The sequence below is a fragment of the Artibeus jamaicensis genome, unplaced genomic scaffold, assembly GCF_021234435.1.
Source record: "Artibeus jamaicensis isolate MK-2021 breed Jamaican fruit bat unplaced genomic scaffold, CSHL_Jam_final contig_484, whole genome shotgun sequence".
Taxonomy (NCBI): domain Eukaryota; kingdom Metazoa; phylum Chordata; class Mammalia; order Chiroptera; family Phyllostomidae; genus Artibeus; species Artibeus jamaicensis.
The window spans coordinates 9,259,427-9,281,686 of record NW_026521859.1 but is presented as its reverse complement, the minus strand read 5'-3'; the positions used below and the strand labels follow the sequence as shown (position 1 = coordinate 9,281,686).

At 44.8% G+C, this 22,260-nt stretch overlaps 1 protein-coding gene across 1 annotated transcript in view; it reads left to right on the top strand.

The window, feature by feature from the left end:
* The window catches only part of RUNX2 (RUNX family transcription factor 2), a 315,866-nt gene that overhangs the window by 259,154 nt on the left and 34,452 nt on the right, over positions 1 to 22,260 (top strand). The gene's annotated exons all lie outside the window — the stretch shown is intronic.

Below are 22,260 nucleotides of genomic sequence, written 5' to 3'. Positions count from 1 at the left end.
GCAGTATAATCCATGAAATGAAAACTTCATTAGAGTCCCTCAAAAGCAAATTAGGGATGATAGTAGAAAGAATCTGCAAACGTGAAGATCAATAAAAATAATCTGATCTGAAGAATGGAAAGAAAACAGCATGGCCAAAAATGAAGAGCCCTGGAGGTCTGTGAAGTCACTACGCACACCAACATGTGTGTAACGTGAGTCTAGGGGAAGCAAGAGAGAAGATGCAGAAAAAAATTTAAAGAAATAGTGGTTTAAAGTCTGAAAATTTGATTTCAAAGATTAATTTAAAAGTCCAAGAAGCTCAACAAACTCAAGTCTTACAAGAAAGAAGTGAGGCACGTCTAGGCACATCATGGTCCAGCGATTCGGAGGCCAAGACAAGGAGCAACTTGAAAGCAGCGAGAGAAAACAGTGCATCATGAACATGTGAATGACAATACAGCCGAAGTTGATTCCATCAGAAACTGCAAAGAAGGTATGGAGGACACATTCAAAGCACCAAAAGGAGAAAAAAGAACAGCTAAGAATACTAGATCCAGCAAAACTGTCCTTCAAAAGTGGATGAAATATCTTCCAGGTAAACACATATTGAGAGAGTTCATTGCTAAGAGAACTTCCTTACAAAGAATGTTAAAGGAAGTCTTTTGGGCTGAAAGAAAATGACACCAGAGAGTAACCTGAGTCCACATGAAGACGTGAAGAACATTGGAAAAGGTGATTATGTAGGTAAATATAAAAGACTGTATGGTATATTTTCTCTAATTCTTCTCATATTGATTTAAAACATGATTGCATAAAAGAACATTTATAAAACTGTATTTTGGGGGCTATAACGTATGAACATGTAATATATGTAACAAGAATAGCAAACCCGAGGGGGGTGTGATAAGGCTATATTGGGTAAACTTTCAGTACTATACCAGAACTAAGTCAGTATTAATGCAAGGTAGATTTTGATAAATTAGGATATAAGATACAATTCCTGAAATAACAGCTAAGAAATTAATTTAAAAATTCAACAAAGAAATTAAAAGTGCACACTAGAAAATATCTGTTTTACCTAGAAGGTTGCAAAGGAGAAACAGATAAACTAAAAAGAGCATGAGACTTATAACCAAAAAAATACAAAACAAAAAAACAAGAACAAAAAGATATGGCAGACACAAATCCAAGAATATCAGTAATTGCATTAAAGATTAATGGATTAAACACTGAAGTCAAAAGGCACAAATTGTTGTACTGGATAAAAAAAATAAGACTTGGTTGCAGGGGAAGGGAGTATAATGGGGATAAATGGTAATGGAAAAAAATACAAGCAAAAAATGATTTAACTATGTGCTGTCTACCAGGGATGCACTCTGGATTCAAAGACACAAATAGGTTGCAAATAAAAGGGTGGAAAAAAGATATAACACCGAAACAATAACCATAAGAGAGCTATATTAATATCAGACCAAACAGATTTTATGACAAAAAAATGTTAGAGACAAGGAGAGATATTTTATCATGATAACAAGACCGATTTACCAGGAAGATACAAAAATGATAAACTTATGTACACCTAAGAACAAAGTCTCAGATATATGGAGAAAAATGACAGAATTGAATAGATAATTCAACAAAAATAGTTGGAGGCTATTGATAGAAAATTGAGAGAGAATTGGCAAGGATCTAAGGCAACTTGAATAACATTACCAGCTAACCTGACCTAACTGACACTCAACATCAGCAGAAGGCACATTCTTTTCAAGCACACATGGAACATTCTCCAGGACAGACTGTGTGTGGGTCACAAGGCAAAATGTCAAAAAATGTAAAAGCATTTAAATAACATTGTGCAATGCATTTTTTTCTGAACACAGTGGAGTTACATTAGCAATTAAGAATAGAAATAAATATCTGGGTAACCTCCAGATATTTGGAAATTAAACAACACATGTCTCCATAACCCATAGGTCAAACGAGAAATCACAAGGGAAATTAGAATTTGTTTAGCTGAATGAGAACAAAAGCACATCATCAAAATTTATATGATGTAGCCAAAGTGCTTAGAAGAAAATGTTTAAATTGAGATATTGAAATGTATTTCATGTACTTTAAAATTTATCCCTTTAAAATATACTATTCAGTGTTTTTAAAGTATATTTACAGCTTTTTACACCTCTCACTAAGTTCAGAACATTTCATCATTCTAGAGAGAAACCGCACACCCATTTCCAGTTACTCCACATTGTCCACTTCCCTCATTCCTTGCAGACACTGGTACAATTTCTATTTCTATGGACTGCCAATTTTGGACATTTCAGATAAAGACATGTGGTCCTTTGTGTCTGAATTCTTTCATTATGCATATTTTCAGGATTCATCCATGTTGTGGCATGTATCGGTATTTCATTCCTTTCTATGGCTGAATAATGCATCGTATGGATATACCACGTCTTTAAAAATATATTTTATTGATTATGCTATTACAGTTGTCCCATTTTCCCCCCTTTATTCCCCCCTGCCCTGCAAACCCCCTCCCACCTACATCCCCTCCCTCCCCTTAGTTCATGCCCACAGGTTGTACATATAAGTTATTTGGCTTCTACATTTCCTATACTATTCTTAACCTCCCCCTGTCTATTTTCTACCTACCACTTATGCTACTTGTTGCTGGTACCTTTTCCCCATTCTCCCCCACCCCCTTCCCCACTAATAACCCTCCATATGATCTCCATTTCTGTGATTCTGTTCCTGTTCTGTTTGCTTAGTTCATTTTTTTTTACCTTCAGTTGTTGATAGTTGTAAGTTTGTTGTCATTTTACTGTTAGTATTTTTAATCTTCTTTTTCTTTAGATAAATCCCTTAATATTTCACATAGTAAGGGCTTGGTGATGATGAATTCCTTTAACTTGACCTTATCTGGGAAGCACTTGATCTGCCCTTCCATTCTCAATGAAAGCTTTGCTGGATAGAGCAATCTTGGATGTAGCTCCTTGCCTTTCATGACTTGGAATACTTCTTTCCAGCCTCTTCTTGCCTATAAAGTTTCTTTTGAGAAATCAGCTACTAGTCTTATGGGAACTTCTTTGTGGGTAACTGTCTCCTTTTCTCTTGCTGCTTTAAGATTCTCTCCCTATCTTCAACCTTGAGTAATGCAATCATGATGTTCCTTCGTATGAACTTCCTTGGGTCCAACTTCTTTGGGACTCTCTGAGCTTCCTGAACTTCCTAGAAGTCTATTTCCTTCACCAGATTAGGAAAGTTCTTCTTCATTATTTTTTCCAATAAGTTTTCAATTTCTTGCTCTTCCTTTTCTTTTTCTGGCAGCCCTATGATTCATATGTTGGAATGTTTAAAGTTGTCCTGGAGGTTCCTAAGCTGCTCCTCAGTTTTTTTTGGATTCTTATTTCCTCTTTCTGTTGTGTTGAATGTTTTTTCTTCCTTCTGGTCCAAAGCATTGATTTAAGTCCCAGTTTCCTGTCACTGTTGGTTCCCTGTGTATTCTTCTTTATTTCACTTTTCATAGCCTTTGCTTTTTCCTCTATTTTGCAACCATACTCAAGCAATTCTGTGAGCATCCTGATTACTAGTGTTTTGAACAGTGTATCTGATAGGTTGGCTATCTCTTTGTTGCTTAGTTGTATTTTTTCTGGAGCTTTGATGTGTTCTTTCATTTGGGCCATTTACTTTTTGTCTCAGTGTGCCAGTTATGTAGTGAGTGTGCCTTAGGTGGGGCAACCCTTGTAGCTGCGTTGTGATGATGTACGTGGGGGAGGGGTCTGAGAGGGAACCATGCTGGTTGCTCTGCTCTCTACCAGTTTCTAGTCACTTCTGCCACTACCCACAAGCCAATTGGGCCCTTCTAGTGCTGATTCCTGAGTGGGTGGGTTTGTTTGTGTACAGTCCAGGACCCTGTGAGTCTCTCCAACGAACTCTGTTGTGAGGCTGGGAGTTTCTCCCGCTGCTGCCTCAACCCCCGCAGGTTTTTCAGTCAGTGGCTTTGAGGCTTTATTTCCCTGCTCTGGAGCCCTGGGTTGTGTGGTCCCACTTCCCAATTGTTCCTCCCGGTTTATCTGCACATGAATGTGGGACTGCCAGGTCCGCCAGCCACCACCTTGCTTGCCCCCATCCTTCACCACCGCCCTACAAGTCCCCTCTGCCTGGCTGTCCGACTCTGCCCCTCCTACCAGTCTGGATGGATGTTTCTTCTTTAACTCCTTGGTTGTCGGACTTCCTTACAATTTGATTTTCTGTCAGTTCTGGTTGTTTTTTGTTTTAAAGAGTTATTTATTTATTTATTTATCTTTAGAGGGGAAGAGAATGAGAGAGGGAGAGAAATATCAATGTATGGTTGCCTCTAGGAACCTGCCTGCAGCCCAGGCATGTGCCCTGACTGGGAATCGAACTGCGATCCTCTGGTTCACAGGCCCGTGCTCAATCCACTGAGCTACACCAGCCAGGGCTTGTTTTTTGTTTTTTAAATCAGTTATTATCCTTTTGGTTGTGCAAGGAGGCACGGTGTGTCTACCTATGCCTCCATCTTGGCTGGAAGTCCTACGTTTTCTTTATTCATTCATCAGTTGGTGGACATGTGGGATGCTTTTACTTTTTGGCTATTATGAATAATGCCGCGCTATGAACATTATCATACAGGCTTTTGTGTAGACACATGTTTTCAATGATTTGGGGTACCTACCTAAGAGTGGAATTTCTGGGTTATATAGTAACTCTATGTTCAGCATTTTGAGGAACTTCCAAACAATATCCCAAGCCAGCTTCACCATTTTACATTCACACCAGTGACAAAGGGCTTCTTGGAAAACCCAGAGCTCGAGAAATGCTTCATGGTGAGAGACTGAAAGCTTTATCATTTAATTCAGGAACAAGACAAGGAAAAAAAAAGGCAACCAGGTTGGAAAGGAAGAAATAAAATGATCTCTATTTGCAGATGACTTATTTTTGTATATAGAAAATTCTAGGGAACCCACAGAAAACTTTTAGAGCTAATAAACCAGTCCAGCAAGTTTGGAGGATACAATAGCAATATACAAAAATAACTTTATTTCTTTTTTTGCTGAAAAGACAAGTCTGTGGCAAAAGTGAGTAAGAAAGAATAAATCATGAAAAAGGGACATAATTATAAATATAGGACTATGTGAATAATTTTATGCCATAAATTTGGAAATTTAAATGGACACTTTCCTATTAAAGCATATTACCAAAATGATTCAGATTAATTACAAAAATGAATAGGTCTCTAACCATTGAAGACATTTTTAAAAAGTGAGTGGCTTGGCCTTGCTCCTAAGGAGGTGTCTTCTCACCCTGGTGGCCCTGGAGCATCTCCCTCCCACCCTCTCTTCCTCCATCTCTCTCTCAGCCTCTCTGTCTTTCTCTATCCCTCCCTCTTTCTCTCTCTCTCCATTTCCCTCTCCCTTTTTTCTCCCTCCCTCTTTGCATTAATGTTTTGAATATGCAGAATTAATGCTAGAACTCTTTCCACTCAGTGCTGCAACTTCTGGGTGGGCATATTAGAAATGTGTGTCCAAAGGGAAGTTGTTTGTCTAACGCTGTCTAAAGGGCGGCATGGGGAGCATATTTCTCTTTTAAGATCGGTGCTCTAGCAGGATGTGTGTGTAGGAGTCATGGCCACACTTGGTTTCTGTGTGAGGGGGTAAGGGTCCGGTTAGTTTCTAACTCGTGAAATGCAGAGAAGAGAGGAGCAGGAGGAGGGGCTCCAGGGACAGAGTCCCATGCACATCTCTCTACTGGTGTGCACCCAGAAGGCTCCTTAGCCCTCCCGAGGGGCTGGGCACAGTCTGAAACCTCTCGGCCTCTACCCCACACTGTAGGCACGGCAAGGATGGCTGTAGTCTGCACCTGACCTTACACTGTGTTGGCCTGTGGGCTCTTCCCAGGTCTTTCTGCAGAAAGGCATTCTCGGGGGAATTTTGTTTTGGGTAGGATGCCACTGTGGGGCCGAGGGGCTGTCGGGCAGGGCTCGTCCTTCACAGACTTTCTGTTCCATGTAGGAACGAAGGGGTGTGTGGGAGGGAATCCCTTGATGTGCTGAAGTGCAGACTCTGAGGAGTTACAGAGAATAGTGTGCCCATCTCCTCCTTCCCTCCTCTCCCTTCTCCAGGAGCTTGTTGGTGCCTGAAATGCTGAAATCAATACTTCCAAAGTTTTATGCCTTATTTTTAGAAAGAGCCATTTTTTTTCCTGAGAACATATTTTATAGGAAAGAGAAATTTAATTACCCAGGTGTTGGGCAACTTGTGTGAGGGTGGCATCGGCTGCAGGGGACAGCCCGAGAGGGGCGTGGGTGCGTGTGGCGGGGAGTGCCGCCTCACTCAGGGGAGGGCTGGCTGGGGGAGTGTTCCCTGCCCTGAACTGCACGCAGAAAGGCACTGGCTGAAAATGGATCCTAGACAATGTTCCCATCCAACTGTTGTTTTTCAGGTTGGGCCAGGTAGATTTCATTTGATTGCTTTTTGCATTTTCTTTTTATCTTAGATAAAGGGTGTGCCTGGGTTCTCTGCTGTGAACAATGGCCCGATTGTTAGAAACTTCGCTTACATGTGTATATGCGTGTGTGTTTTGCCATGACTCCTGTGTTTTGGAAGTCTTTGGGGACAGATGATATTTATGATGTCCCAAGGGTATAATCAGCATGATTCATTCTTGGAATCAGTTTTATCCGTTAGAGATGCCAGCTGCACCCAGTTCACAAGCGAACATACTCGAGGTACCTCCCCGCACTAACCCACTCCTGGTTTGGGGGCAGAGGCGCTCGTTTTAGGGGCCTTGTTTCTTTTGCCAGGATTTGATTTCCCACGACGAAGTCCTAAGACTTCTGTTAAGTGTTTCAACAAGATAGAGACTGTTACACAGTTGAGAATAAATTGTCTCAGAATTTCAGAAAACATACCACCCTTTGGCAGGTTTATGAATCTCATCACAATAGTGGTAACAAAGTTTCCTGCTCATTCTCTGTTGTTCTTGACGGATTGAGAGGCTTGAGAGGCGGTTCCTGGTGTTGCAGTCTCTGCAGTCACAAGGTGTCTGTTCGGCAGGCCCCGGGGGATGGTCATGCTGCCTCTTACTCTGCCTCTTCCCCTCCCAGAAGTCACCACTAACATGGGGGAACGAACATGCAGGTTGGTCAGGTACCATTCGGGAGCCCCTCTGGGGTCAGGGTCAGAACTGGAGACCATAATCTAGGGGTCTAGGTTAGTAAGCTTTTATTGTAAGTTCCACCCAAATCTTTGATGGCATCTGAGACCTAATTCCAGTCATTGAGGTGTGGCCCACACCTCAAACCTGCCATGGCCTTTATGGAGGGCCAGCCTTCCAGTCTGATGGGCATCACCTGGTCCCAAAGGCATTTTCGGTTCTTGAGGACTTACTCATGGCCATCTGTGCTTTGCTGACCTTTTCAGTGGACAGGGGTCCTGGAGCTTCTGGATCGGTCCGGTTGTGATTTCTGTCCCCTCTGCCATGTTTTATGGAGTCTTCATGAGCACAGATTAATTCGCCCTGGGGAACTTTCCTGTTTTCACTCTTCCCACCCACTTTGCCAAATCAGACACGCTACCAGCATAAGCATTAGGTAGGCTCCCCGCTCCTTTTTTTGACTCATCTTTGAAATAGCTGTCTGATCTCGTCTCTCGGAGAGGAGACATGCGGAGCACCGAACCGCACTTCAACCTGCACATCTGGCAGGCGGGGGGGTGGTGGAAAGAGTGGAATTCCTGGATCTGTTCCTTGGTTTGTGGTCTCCGGGGATTGCTTGTTGAATAACTCCACATCCCATCACTTCACAGATAAGGAAGATGTCATCCCCACGGCATCTCTGATTTCGGCACAAGCTTCAGAAAACCCCAAACAGCTAATCTAGAACATGATGTTTTAAGCCACTATAATCACCAGCCAACTTTGAACATGTGCCATGCACATGACGGCCTTCTTTTCTTAACGGCAGTTCTCTCTCTCTCTCTGTGTCTCATGGGACGACCTGAGGGCGCTCTCCCCGGGTGCTGTAGAAGGTGCTAGAGCTGGACGCTGAGGGAGACCCTGAGGGAGCACCGAGCCCAGGGCCTACATGATGCCTGCAGACCGGAGTTCTAGGAGTTCTTCCCCAGGCCCTGGCTATGACACCAGGGCCCCCTGAGTGGAAGGTCAAGAAGGCCCTTGGCTCCTTCCTTCTGCTGGAGCCAATAGTTGTTGAGATCTCAACCAAGTTCCCTCGCTGGGAGGAAGTTTTCTTATCTGACAAATGGAAACCTGTCTGTCTTACGTGGGGTGGAGAGGGATCTTGACTATTTTGGGGAACTGAGCCAGGATCCATTGTCTGAAACAATGGCTCAAACAAGCTAACAAGATAATCATTTAATGTCCCAGATATGTGTTTGAACGCAACTGCACCAGTCTGGGACGGGGAAGCGTGGCATAGGCGGAAGCACCTGGGGATAAACGTCGAACGTTTTAGTTCACCGCAACAGAGAAGTGAGGATTCAAGAAAAGCAAGCGTAGACATAGGCTGTATTAGTAGAAATATAGTTCTCAGAACAAGGGAGGTGCTATCGCATTGGCCCGACCGGTGCTGGAGAACCAAGTTCTGTTTGGGGCAGACTGCTGGCATGGTGAAGGGTATGGAGGCGCAGGACATCCAGGGATCAGCAGGGAGAAGTGGACATTTAGCAGTTTCCCAAAGAACAAATCATGACGAAAAAGCAAAAAATATTCAGGGAAGCAGGTTTTTTTGTTCAGCATAAAGAACTCTCATGTTTTCTTTTTCTTGTTTTTTTCTAACTGGCTCTGCAGTTTCTAAACATGCCTCCTCGCAGCAGCTAGAGAAAATTTTAGTTAATATATAATACCCTTACATGGTTCAAAAACGAACCAGCCAGTTAAGTAAATAAGTAAACAACCAACCAAACTGACAAAAAGTATACAAACAAGAACAGGTGCAGGAAAAAAGCCTCCCTCACATCCTTGCACTGTGAAAGGGGAGTCTTCCGGCCTGGGTCTTAAGAGCACAGTCTCTGAGCCCCACTGTCCCAGTCCCACTGATCGCTAGCTGCAAGGTACTCCACCTCACTGAACCGCAGCTTCCTCATCTGAAAAGTGAAAATGACAGAGTTCTTGTGAGCATGAAATGCGTTCACACATGCACTGAGAATAGTTCTTGACATGCAGTAAATTTCACATACAGGTTAGCTGTCTTTACCCTCTACTTCATTCTGCCCTTTCATACTGTACATAACAAATACTGGCTGTAACTAATATATAACTGACACAAAAGTAAGTTCACAGTTGTTTGTATGGAAAATAATATGATCATAAATAATAAACTCTGTTCTACATGCTCACAACTGTAAACATACTTTTGCCCTACCCTGTATTTTTAAAAGTTTCTTGTGTATTCTTTCAGAGCTCCTTAATGCCTTTAAGAAGCTAGAAATATCAATTCTTATTTTTCTCCTTTTAAAAAATTCCACAGCAGTTAGTATATTGCACACATCGTTTGGCACCATTTTTTTTTTTTTTTTTACTTAGTATATCTTGGAGACTTTTCCACACCAGTACAAAGAGAACTTCCTCATTCCTTTTCACAGCTGCACATATAAGGAAGAACTTTCTAACAATTAGAGCTTGTTTGAAAATAAAACTCTGTCACGGGAAGTATTCAGGTGGAGGCTAGACTGATTTCTCAGGGATGGTGGAGTGGGGATTTATGTCAGCAAAGTAGTCAGGCTAGAATACTTGTACTGTGCCTCCAACTGAAATTTCCTGATCTTAAGTTTTCCACAAAGTTTAAAAAACAGTTACAACAACTCTAGAAATAGCATTGTTGTTTGTCTCTGACTGGGTTCTGACTTGGGGCTCAGCCAGAGCCGTGTGAGTCAGACTGAGGAGAGGCTGGCTCACCTGTGCCCCGTTGGGTTGCAGGGGGCTGTGAGGCATGGCCCTGGCCTGTTCTGGAGCTCACCTGGCCCAGTTGCCAACTGGAGGGAAGAGGGACTCCATTCCAGGGAGGTTCCACGCCAGCCTGGGGCAGGCCTAGTCTCACTGGAATGAGCCCTTTGTAAGACATTGGGTTTGTTCCCATTTCTCATCCTGGAACTCACGATCTTTAGGGGTGGCCAGCATGACTGGGTTCCCAAAAGGCAGCAAAGGGATTTTCTACCACCTGCTCTTTATTGAGGTTCAATTTGAAAGGAGGTAAGAAACAGCTCAGCTTCCCTCTACCGAGAGGCCAGTAATCAGAGAGTAAAGGCCTCTCAACTTCAGTCGCAAGAGGCAATAGGTGATTGTAGATGATTGTTCACGTGGTGGACAGGCCCCACAGGTTCCTGGTGAAGCCTTTAATGTCCTCTCTAGAAATGAATGTTTTTGTCTTTTTACTCTACAGAACTAGGAAAATTCTGGTCCGGGCGAGGACGACACAGGCGTTTTCTAGGCACTAATTCCTCAGTGGGAGTAGCTGAGGACAGAGCTCCTCCCCGGGGCACACAGATGAGGTAGCAGGAGGGTGTGCAGAGAGCACAGGGCAGGAGAAGATGCTGGAGAAAGGGGGGAAGGCTGTGGGGGGTTGGCCTGAGCATGGGCCGGATGGGACCAGATCCTAAAGGGAATGAATCTTGTTCATTCTTTAGGATTCTCAGCAGAGAGTAATCTGCAGCGGCAGCAGCGGAGCGGCAGGCACAGGGGGACTAGCCTGCCTCTCATATTCTCCATGAGTGCCCCAAAGCACCCAAATAAACAATAAAAAACCCCAGCAATTCTGTGTACAAACTCAGCTCCAAGATAAGTTACTGAAGTGCGGGCACCATTTTCATCCACTGATGTCTTCCTTAAGCCCCTGTTCTACAGAAACTCTGGAACCATCATTCATTTGTGGATTTGCAGGGAAATCCAAGTGAGTCTTAATTACATAATTCCTATCGCAAGCTCCTCAAGAGCAGGGAGAGTGCCTTCTACTGCTGCTGCTGCCGCTGCCACCACCACCGCCACCATCTCTTCTCCTCCTCCTTCTCTTTCCTCTTCTCCTTTTCTTCCTTTTAAGGTATAGTTGACAATAAAATGCACATTTTTATTTGTATAATTTGGTAAATTTTCTTTATCATCACCAGAGGATTTGTTTTCACTGCTTTTAGAGAGAGAGAGGGAGAGCAATATTGATTGGTTGCCTTCTTGTATGTGCCCTGGCTGGGGATGGAACCCTCAACCTGGGTGTGTGCCCTGACTGGGAATCGAACCCACAGCCTTTTGGTTTACAGGACAAGGCTCCAACAAACGGAGCCACACTGGCCAGGGCCAATTTGATAAGTTTTGACATATGTATTCACCTGTGAAACCATCACCACAATTAAGTTAAGGAGTGTATTCATAACTGCAAAAGGTCTCCTTGTGCCCCTTTGTCATCCCCCCTCCTCTCCCCCATGACTATTACACATTACATTTGAAGGGTACAGACATGATAATGATACTGTGCTCCGGAGTATCTGTTTCCAACTCCGGATCTTAGATTGAAATTGGTAGTATTTACACCACAGAAAATGGCAAATGCTATGAGTCAGGGGTTAACCCACAAATTCACCAGTTGTTAAGACATGATTGCCACACTCTGAGGAGGCTCTAGAAGTTAGCTCAATGAGATGAGACACCTGGGAAGTCATACATGTTGAAGAGACACCTGGCACATCATACATGTTGAGGAAACGGTAGCCGTGATTATAGTGACTGGAAGTCTGAATAATTTAGTTCAAAAGGACTTCCTGTCCCTTCCTCCCTCCCCCACTCTCCTAAGAGGGGATTATGTTTTTGTTTAAAACAGCTTGTTTCTCTCCTGTAAGTTTTTCCCACTCACCCCTATTCTTGGCTTTTCTATGAGGTCAAGACCTAGCAGTTACGCTGACTCAGTGGGGCCTTGGTCGTGAAGTCATTCTCTGACAATCCTCTCCCCCCTCGCCCTGGAGAACCGAGATGGGGCAGGAAGTCCTCACATCTTACATACTAGATATTCATAGCGATTGTCTCCAAGAGGTGGGGTTTGTTTTTCTTTTGCTTACCCGATTTTCTAATTTCCTACAATGACACTCCCAGTTTTTAATAAGTTGATTTAAAAAAGAGGGCATACGAATGAAAACATGTCTTCAAAGGCTGATTTAGGCAGCACTACTTGGTGCTAAGAGCGGGAAGCGAGGTGTTAATCACGATGGGTTTCAGCTGGAGTGGCTGAGTCTCCCTGGCTGCCCAGCATTTGGGGATGAATCAATTAAAGGAGGCGAAGCAGGGAGGCAGCAGACAGGGCTCTGTAAACCACGCAGCTTCCCTGTTGAAGTCCCCTTCCTGCCACATGAGAGCCCCCATTCATCCTCGCAGATGACATACGGGATGTCTATAATGAATATGGATTTGATGTGATTTCATCTCTCTGCCAAACTAACTCACAGAACCCACTCCACATTAGACTATGTTAAATGAGGTTTTAAAAACTGTATTAGAGGATAACTTTTGAAGTCTCTAAGCAAGATCAAGGGGTGCATAGAAAACTTTGGGGACAACGTTTTCCCCATGCCCGCGATGGAGCCACATTTTGATGCCTTTGATTTATCAGGGTGAGAGAGCATGGGGGTCCATCTTGAGAGGGCTTTGACTTTTAAGGGATTCAACTAGTTGAAACCTTATGTGCATCTGGAAGTAAAGCTCTTTTGTATCCTAGAGACGAAAAGCTGGGAGGTGGGATGAGACCTCAGAGGTCAATATTCTAAACCTAAATTGGATGCCTGAGTGCCCTCCACAGTGTCCCAGAGTCCAGCTTTGCTGGACACACCTCCAGGGCAGGCCAGTCCTTGTCATGGGAGTCCCAGGGGAGCTCGGCTCACAGCGGACCCGAGGCCCACCTTCCTGTGATGTACGCGGTGGTTCGCAGGTCCGGAAGGTGGGAGCAGGGGCACACGTGGGCACACGCTGGTGAGATTCCCATCAGGAAGAAAGGCCACTTTCGTAGTAACTTAATTCAACAGGACCAACACTTCCTGAGCCGTCCGCCATGTGCGCGGCTCCGACCTAGGCGCTGTGGGAGATACAAAAATGAATAAAATAGAGGCTCTACCTTCAAGGAGATCGGAGCTACAGTTTATTGGGCACAAACAAAAGCCTCTCATACAAGGTAGAAGATGTCCTGCTGAAGAAAACGGAACCAGCGTTTGCCGAGTAACTTCGATGTGCCAGGCCCCGCTCCCCTTGTCACGGGTCTCCTGCAGTCCCCTGGGAATGCGGGTCCGCTCCCTGAACCTCACTTTCCTTCTTTGTGAAGTTTGACTGGTTGCCCTCTGAAGTCCCTTCCAGCCCTCACATCCCATGATTCATCATCCCTCCTCTCCCGGTGGCCCCAGCTTCACTCTCCTGGGTTGGGCTGGCTGGGGAAATGGACGGGCAAGAGACATTTTCGTTGTTGTTCTTTTCCCCTCTCCCTGCGGGATGTATTGTTGACTTAAAACCAGTTTGAACAAAGCACTCAAGAATAAACCACAGAGAACCATCTAGAATTGGCAGAGGATAACCCTCTGACCCCAGAGGCCTTTTCCAGCTCTGATTTTTATGATTCACTAATTTGCCGCACCACACTCCACTCTGTCCGGGAACTCAGAGTTCAAAAAAGATGCCATGTAAATTGCTGGAGGTAATGAGAAGGCTGCAGGCCGAGCGGGGCCAGAAGCTGGTTTTCAGTGAAATTAAATACAGGGGGATATTTAAAGAAGCTAGAGTTTTTTTTGATTTTTTGTTTTCTCCTGAGAGACTCCCATTTGAAGGGTAAATTTCAGGTTTTCTTTTTTTCCGTGGCATGACTAGGTTTTTGTTGTGCTCTCACTGCATTGGAGAAGCTTATCTGTCCTCTATAACCTCCCAAAAGGCTATTGGATGCAGACGTGGTTGTTTAGCAGTAAGTTCTGCTGCAATTTAAAAAAATGGCTTTTGAAGTGGGAGATGCTGTCGGAAGATCAGCGTTCTATAAATATGTATGACTTTTCTGAGGGAATTGCCGGGAAAAGGGACTGGTCACACGGCACTGATAAGTGGCATGGATTTCCAGTGCTGTCTCCATTTCCCCAGCTTTGGGGAATCTTTATGCCCCTCGATGGCTTCTTTGCAACTTTGCACTGAAATTATGTAGTGAGGATAAGACACAAGCGAGATAATTGTTCCAGAACTGCAGCAATGCTGGAAGATAAGTAAGCCAGTGGCGTTTGGTGCCTTGGGAGCTCAGGGAGGCTTGGTTCAATGTGGGAATGGAAGGAAAGGGCTGGCAAGCCAAGCGCGTACCAGGGTGGGAGGCTCAGGACAAGCCAGCAGCACAGTTGCCTCCCACCCGGGTCCGAGTTCTGCCGTCAGCTGTAAGGTATGCCCCAGGCCTACCTAAAAGCGGTGGTGAAAATCCCACAAAAAGGCCCGTGTCAGAGGCTGGCGTGCATTCAGGCGGTTTGTCTCTGTGTTGGATCCTGTTGCTGTTTGTTGGTTAAGTACCAGACGAAGAAGTGGGCTCGTGTTTAGGCCCCGTGCTTTGTGAAACACTTGTCTTTAAACGGCGGACTCGCGTGCTGCAAATGCACTCAGCAGAAGCACCTGAGGCCAGAGGCCATGAAAGAAACAGCAGATTCATATCCTTCATCTCGTATGCCTCTGTGGCAAATGCCTATAATTACCAGCACTACTTAAATAATTAATTACCAACACTATTTAAGTAGTTATTTTTTGTTATTACTATCTTTCTTTCATTTTCTTCTCACTCTCCAAATATGGAAAGTTCAATTTGCATAATAAATGGGTACATGATGCAAACCAAACTGTATTAAGATTGATGTGTATTATCTCCTTTGCTTTTCAAAAGAACTTTTCATAGTAAGTGGCATTATCCCCATTTTGCAGATGTGAAAACTGAGGGCAGTTCCATGACTAGCCTAAGTTTTCTCACCTAATGAGTAGTTGTGGTATTTGAGCTGAGGATCCAAAGTCTTTGCTCTTTTTTTTTATTGCCTTACAGATTGAATATTTTTTAAAAGGAGGATGAGAAAATAGAAGGCCCAAGAAGGAAGGAAGGGATAGATAAAGACATTTAAGCGAGAAACAGACATTTATTCAGTGTCTAGTATGTAACATTCACTATGCTAGGCATTTTTGTGTTCTGGACTATGTTAGTTTCTTATGGCTGCTGTAGTGATTTGCCATAAGTTTAATGGCTTAAACAGTAGAAATGTATTCGTCATTGTCCTGAAGACCAGAAGCCTGAACTCAGCATTCCTGGGCAGAAGTCAAGGTGTGAGCAGGGCCCTGACCTTGGTGGATACTTCTGGGGAGGAGCCGTCCCCTGCCTCCTCCCGCTTCTGGTGGCTGCCAGCACTCCTGGGCTCAAACCGCACCACTGACCGCAGCCTCTGCCTCTCTTCCTGGTGTGTGAGGTCTCCTTCAGCCTCTCTCTCTATGAACACACTTGTTTTTATGTTTAGGACCCACTCAGGGTAATCTCCTCATCTTGAGAATATTTGACATCGGCAAGTTCATTATTTTTTTCCCATATAAAGTAACATTTACAGGTTGGGGAAGCCAGGAGGTGGTGATGTTTAGATGGATTGTTACTCAGCTTTCCATGCAGACTAATCATAAACATTATGCAATGGCCTAGCTCACAGCCGAGCCATTTATATATTTTGTTATTGTTTTGTTGTTTATTTTCCTGACTCCAGGTCCCACAGCCTTAATCATTGGCTGTACGCCTCACCTCTGCCTCACCTCTGAGGGTTCCCTGTGCTCAGGTGGGAGACGAGCCATCCCACAGCTTGTTACTTCATACAGGTGTTGGTGCAGTGATTTTTCACAAATGTGCTTATACCATGTTGTTGACTCCTCATTGGTGTATAGGCCTTAATTTTTGCTTTTGGCATGAGGTTGACTTCCAGTTTGGGTGCTTAACATGAAAACATGCTTGCCCAGCATTTTTTTTTTAGAAGGCCACATCTTCTGAGAGCCCTGAGCTCACTCTGTAGCAAGAGAAATGTGGGCGAGATAGGCGGAAGAGTTGATTACAGAGGCAAGTGAAAGCTTCAGTGAATGCTTCTCCACCTGACGGGGATGGAGCTTTGAGAGGCCCTCAGAGACTGAAGCTGCAGGAGAGGACTAGATGCTGAGTGGAGGGAAGGGGTGAGGAGGTGTGCACTCAGGGAAAGGCCAACAGCCCCTCCAAATTCGAATGCATCAATAGGACATCGGTCCCACCACAGGGCAAGCGCACTGTTCACGAGCTCCAGTTAACCCTTCCGGGGCTTGAGAAATGTCCTTTGCACAGGAGGGCAGGTGCTGATTCTGATCCAAAGATATACCAACCTAAATCCCAGAGGTCTCTACCAAGGGTTTGTAGTTCTCTTTTGACTTCAAAATTAGTCACTTTGGTGTCCCTCCATCTCTTTGAATTCAGGGTTTTTTCCCTTGAATTTTATTATTTTATTGTTGCTCAATTACAGTTGTCTTCATTTCCCCTGAGGCAGTCCCCACCACCCCAGCCAAACCCACCTCCCTCCCTTGCTTCTACCCTCTGTCTTGGATGAATTTAGGTTTTCCCTGCTCCCCTGCACGAGCTGCTTATGCACCCATTTTGGACACCGCACAAGCATTCTCTCAGCAACTCAGGACTGAAGCCTTCGTGTCGGTGCTGACTCCCCATTTCCTTAGCTGTCCGCCTCCCTTGGTCCGGAGGAGATGGGGCAGGCGGCCCGGCCCAGTCATAGGAGCATAGCCCCGCAGCACACGGAGAAACAAGAACCCAAATTAGGTTGGAGTCAGGCCTTTCTTACTGGTTGTGGGACTTCAGTTCAGTCTTTGAAGAGTCAGGACAACACAATAAATACCTCACCGGGTTATTGTGAGGATCACATGAGGTAACAACAGTGGTTGTCATTGTCGTCCTTTTACTCACAGCTTCCACTTTGGCTCAGGGCTTGGTGGTGAAAATCAGGACTATGTTAGATTCTTCTATCTCAGTAAATTTCAACACTTTCAACAGTGCCACACAGTGCAAAATTTATTTTATGTTTTGATCATTATAAATACATTGTGATAAAAATAAGATTTTTATATTGTGATATTGTAAATATATCCACAACAATGAAAATGAGAATATTATGAAATACCCTATTTTCTATTCTTTTTTACTGCATACAAATTTTGTTTTAATCTACCCAATTGATTTCATAACCCGCTGGGGAGTGAAGAGCCGTGGTTGTAGAAAACACTCCTCCGAGGTGGTCCTGAGCGTGGTCCCCACTTTACTCCAGTTTACTGAATACCAGTGTTTCAGAAGAAAGCCACTGTCCAGGTTCTACGATGCAGCATCAGCGCCTACCACTCCATCTACATCTCACTTTACAGTTCCAAGAACTTCCGCAGGCAGCGTCTGCCTCAGTTCTCACCGCCACCCCCCTGTGAAGACGTTATCTCCAGCTCTACTTTACAATGAGAAACTCAGAGTCAGGGAAGTCATGAGTCTGTTCCGAGATCCTGTACCTGGAAGTGACCAAATCAGGGCTACATTCCACTCTCTTCACCCCGATCCAGGCCTCTTCTAAAATGAGTTGAAAGAGGAATTCAAGTTTTTAGGGCAAACAAAAAATATAACAGCCTACAATTATGGCTGAATTTTCTGTTTTATACTCTTTCATTACATAAAACTCATAGGATGGTGATCCTGAAGTGCTCCGTAAGGTGGTACGAATGCATCTTCATTCATTCACTCATTCATTCATTCATCCACTCGACCAATTCATTCATACATTCATTCAAGAAATGGTTATTGAGTGCCTATCATATGATAGGTACTGCATGTTGGTACTATGGTAAGCAGAAGCGAATTTTATGAATACTCAGTCTCAAATCAATATGTAACATTGTGCTAAGTGCTATTAATAAAAACAGCAGAGTAAGGGGAAGAGATGGTCAGCAGTGTTATTGTAAATGGCATGGTCTGGAACAGCTCACAGCCAAGGTCACATTTGGACTGAGACCCAAATGAAGCAATGCAGCCTACGTGAGAAGAATTTCCTAAAGACAAGACACAGCCAGTGAAAGAGGCAGTGGGCTCGGTGCTGACTGAGGAGCAGCCAGGACAGGGGTGATGGGAGAGGGGGACAGAGAAGGGGCTTGATACATGGAACTTCGAAGCCATTGTCAGGACTTTGGATTTTATTTAATTAGTTCTTCAGAAAAGATTTCTATAGCATATTTCAAAAACCCTTTGTTAGATCATTTTCTTCAACACTCAAGCTTCTTCATGCCCGAGTGCCTCACTACATTGCTCTAGCTGTGAGTTCACATCATCAGCCTTGGTGGTAAAAGTTCCAAGCTGCAGTTTGAGAAGAAAGTATCCACATCCGAGCCATCCAGGTTCCCTCTGAGCAGGGTGGTAGCCCTCAGCTGACCTTATCTCTAAGACAATTTAACCTGTGAAGAGCTTCAGTCTGGCTGTTCATTCTTAGCTAAAAATAACTATTGGTCAAGAACCATCACATTTCAGAATGCAGCAGCAGAGAGATCACATCACACATGGGAAGTGAGTCCCATCTACAAGTCGGACGTGACCTTTAGCAGGCGATGCACCCAGAGCACTGGTAGCTTGGTGCCTGTGGATTACTTGTGGTTCACAGTAGGTCTCATGGAGGTGCTTAATGTAGATCACCAAGCTGAGATCCTTTTCCCATTTTATGCGGTGCCACTCAGGAGGCCTTGGCAACCCTCACCACCCTTGTCCTCTTGTTTAAAAATAGGTCCTTCTCTAGATGCCTGCCCTGGAGTTTAGGCCACCTGTGTTCCTCCCTGACACTAACGACAGCCTGCCTCTAAGAGGGTTTAGTGAGGAAGGCTTAGCCTGCGGTACTAGGGCAGAGCCTGACTTCCATTACTTCTTTTGGTCCTCAAAGCAACCCACTGAGGTAGGTCCTAATGTTCACCTCCTTTTGTAGGGGAGGAAGTCAAGGCATAGCAAGGCTAAAGAACTTCTCTCAAATGAGAGAGGCTGGATTCAAATCCAGAGGTCCTATCAGCTGGACTCACTGCTGGACCACATGCCCTGTGGTATTTTTTAACTGGGTTATGAGAAAGGAGAGAGTGGTTGAGAAAAAGTGTGAAGGAGGCTCATTTTGTCCTCCGCAGCACTGTCTTTGCTTTTCTTTCTGCCTTTTTTCTCTTTTCTTGATAGCATGTTTCTATGTTGCTCTCTCCCCTTCTCTTACTTTCTCCCTCTCTCTTCCCACTAAATAAAACTCAAAATTGGGAAAGAATCTGATGAATGTACAAGTATAAGTGTGCATAAGGTCTTTACTGTCCTGCAGGATCATCTATGGCAGGAACACATCAGTTCATCAATATTTAGAGAGCGCCCCCTACAGGCAGTTGGTGGGCTGTGTTGCTTTACTGAATCAGTAAGTTGCCATTATTGCCTGGGACCTTCAGGGACTAGAGCCAGGAGGGAGAGCCAGGAGGGAATGGTAGAACCAGGAGGGAGATAGAAGTCCCTGATTCTCAGCGATATGTTCTGCCCACTATATTAAGCTGTCTGTTTAACTTGTTTTTGAAAATACATTGTGGTGAACCTCTAAGTGGCCTTGACTCAGTGGTGGAGTTACTGGGATGAGGGAAGCAAGCAGCTTGCACTTTTAAATTCCCATCACATAGGAAGCGGCCTTCCCTAGTTATTTTTTAAGGGGTACCCTGGAAAACACATGAACAAGGATTATCATCATCTCCTATTATCAACAGGGAGACACAAGCCAGGCAGGTTTTGATGGGTCAGAAAAATAAGGCGTGAAAGTCTGGAAAGGGCAGCACACCTCCCTATTGGCAAAGACGTGCCCTGAGAATCCCTGGCTTCTCAGGCACACAGAGGGACAGAGGACCTAGTGGGAGAGGAAGGTCTTAGAACAAGAGTCGGAGTAGCGCCCGCTGCACAGCAGCCCACACCACACCAGTGTTAACTGACCCTTCCATCAATCGGTCATCCTGAGAATCTTCCACCACGATAGGTCCCAAAGCTGCAGGGCTGACCTAGCTGACCCCTCAGATCCACATGTATCATCTCTGCCCCTGCCCCCAACTACCCAAGTACTTTTAACTCTCCAGGCAAAATTCACTTTTCTCCTGGACTGAAGCACACTGGGCACATTCTTGAACACAGTTCAAACTAACAGGATTTCCCTAAAACAAGCAACTCCCTGGATGCCCTAGGAAGCACTGTGACTACTGGGGGGGATTAACATAGCCAGAGCAACGTGGCTCTGGTCCAGAAAGAAAATGTATGTGCTTAAAAAAAAAAAAGCTGGCTCAGAGTCTTGGGAACCCCATAATCAGAAGCATACTCATTCTGACAGTTTCAAAAGACCCAACACCCACCTCAGTGCGACCTGGCGAAGGTTCAGAGAAATCCACCCCCTCTTTTGTCTTTTGGATGGAATGCAAGAGCCATATAAGACTTCCTGCCTAGAAGGCAAAGAGAGGGCAAGCCTTTGCCACCCTGTCTCAGCAATGTGAGAGGACAGTTGGAAGCCATTCTTTAGCTTATCTTTGGGTCCTGCGATTTCATCCTATGGAACAAGATATTCTGTATTAATTCTGCATGGTGCCCAAGTCATTGCAAACCTGTTATATAATCTTCAGCCAGGGTTTTTATTGATTTATGTTTTTGATTCCCCCCCCCACCCCCTTGCCCCGGGAGAAAGTTATTTGCAGGTTGGGGTGTGGGTGGCTTTTGTCAGGACTGAATATGCAGAGATAGAACACAAATTGAGATTAAGGGTCTGCAGGCCAGGAGTGATAAGCTTTATGCTCTCAGAGGTCAAGGGCAAGCCTGAAGTCCAGCCAGCGGATTGGTCGTAGCAGGACTGTACAAACGTGCCTTGAAGCTCAAGGCAAGTAGGGTCAGGGACTCAGACGGTTGAGTACCTCAACACAACAGCACTGGCTGGTAGAAAAGTCGTCCTGGTTCTAAAGTAGGAGCTGAGTCATTTCTGGCTTCCTGAGTGTTTCTCGTAGGCTGGGCACATGTCTCGGTCTCAGGGTAGGCTACTGTCTATCTTTAATGAGCTAGAGGTCAAGGTCTGAGGTCTGAGAAAAGGGAGAGTCTTACAGCTATTAACAGACAACTTCCTGTCATCTCTAACTTGTACTCTGTCCAGGGTTTGTCTATAGGTGTTGGATATGCAGGCCACTTTGGCAAAGGAATATGAAGGAACTGTCTTTCTGGAATCTGTTGTGATCCACATTTTATGCTACTGAAAATGCCAGTGGAAGATTGAAAAATAATGGATCCATACTGAGCCAGCTTCATGGGCCACTCTGGGAAATGAATGCTTCAAACTTTTTCTTAGAAATTATGATTTTCTAGAATTAGCTGAATCTCAGGACAAAACTAGTTTTGCAGGTCTGGTCCCAGCAGCCAGCCTGCCTCTGCACACCCTGGCCTGGTCTGTGCCCAGGGATGGGATTTGGGCGTACTCCTTGTAAGCCTTATCTCCGGCTTACAACTCCAATGGCGATCAAGAGTGGATGTGCTCTACATTTACAGTAACAGTCCTAGACCAGTACTTTGTGAGAGCTCGTGAACATGTTGGTGGCTGCTCTTCACACCATACTAATCACTTGTGCATTCACATGATCATTCAGTCAACGAACACTTACTAAAGGCCTTTGATTCATCAGAACCTACTAGGTGCTGAGGAAAAACACAAAGCTGATTAAGATAGAAGAGGCGGAGCCATGATCTGAAGGGAAGGGAAGGGAAGAGTGAGAGGGTCCGTGTCTGGCTTGGGGACAGACAGAGAGAGAAGAGAAGGTGTTTCGAACACAGAGGACAAGGCCACCCTTTAACGTTTAGTAGACGAGACTGACAGAAGGTCAGAGTGCAGAGCGCAGCAAAATGAACGGCCGGAATGTGCAAGCCCGGGAGAGACTGGGCTCTGAACTTTGAGAGGGAGAACATGGTCTCCTCCCTGGGGGGTCCCTGTCACTGCCCTCCCTATCTAAATGACCTTGGTGGTGGATGATGCTGTGAGGATGACCTTGAGGAGCCCTGCCTTTATGTTTATGAACATCTCTACCCAAGCGATTTCAGCCATTGCATTCTGTGCTGAGTTTACCTGACTGGTTTGATTGGAGAAGGCTCTTCTAAGCCAGCACCACAGATTCATTCCAGGGGCTCCAGTTAACATCCCTTTGTTCTAATGGCAA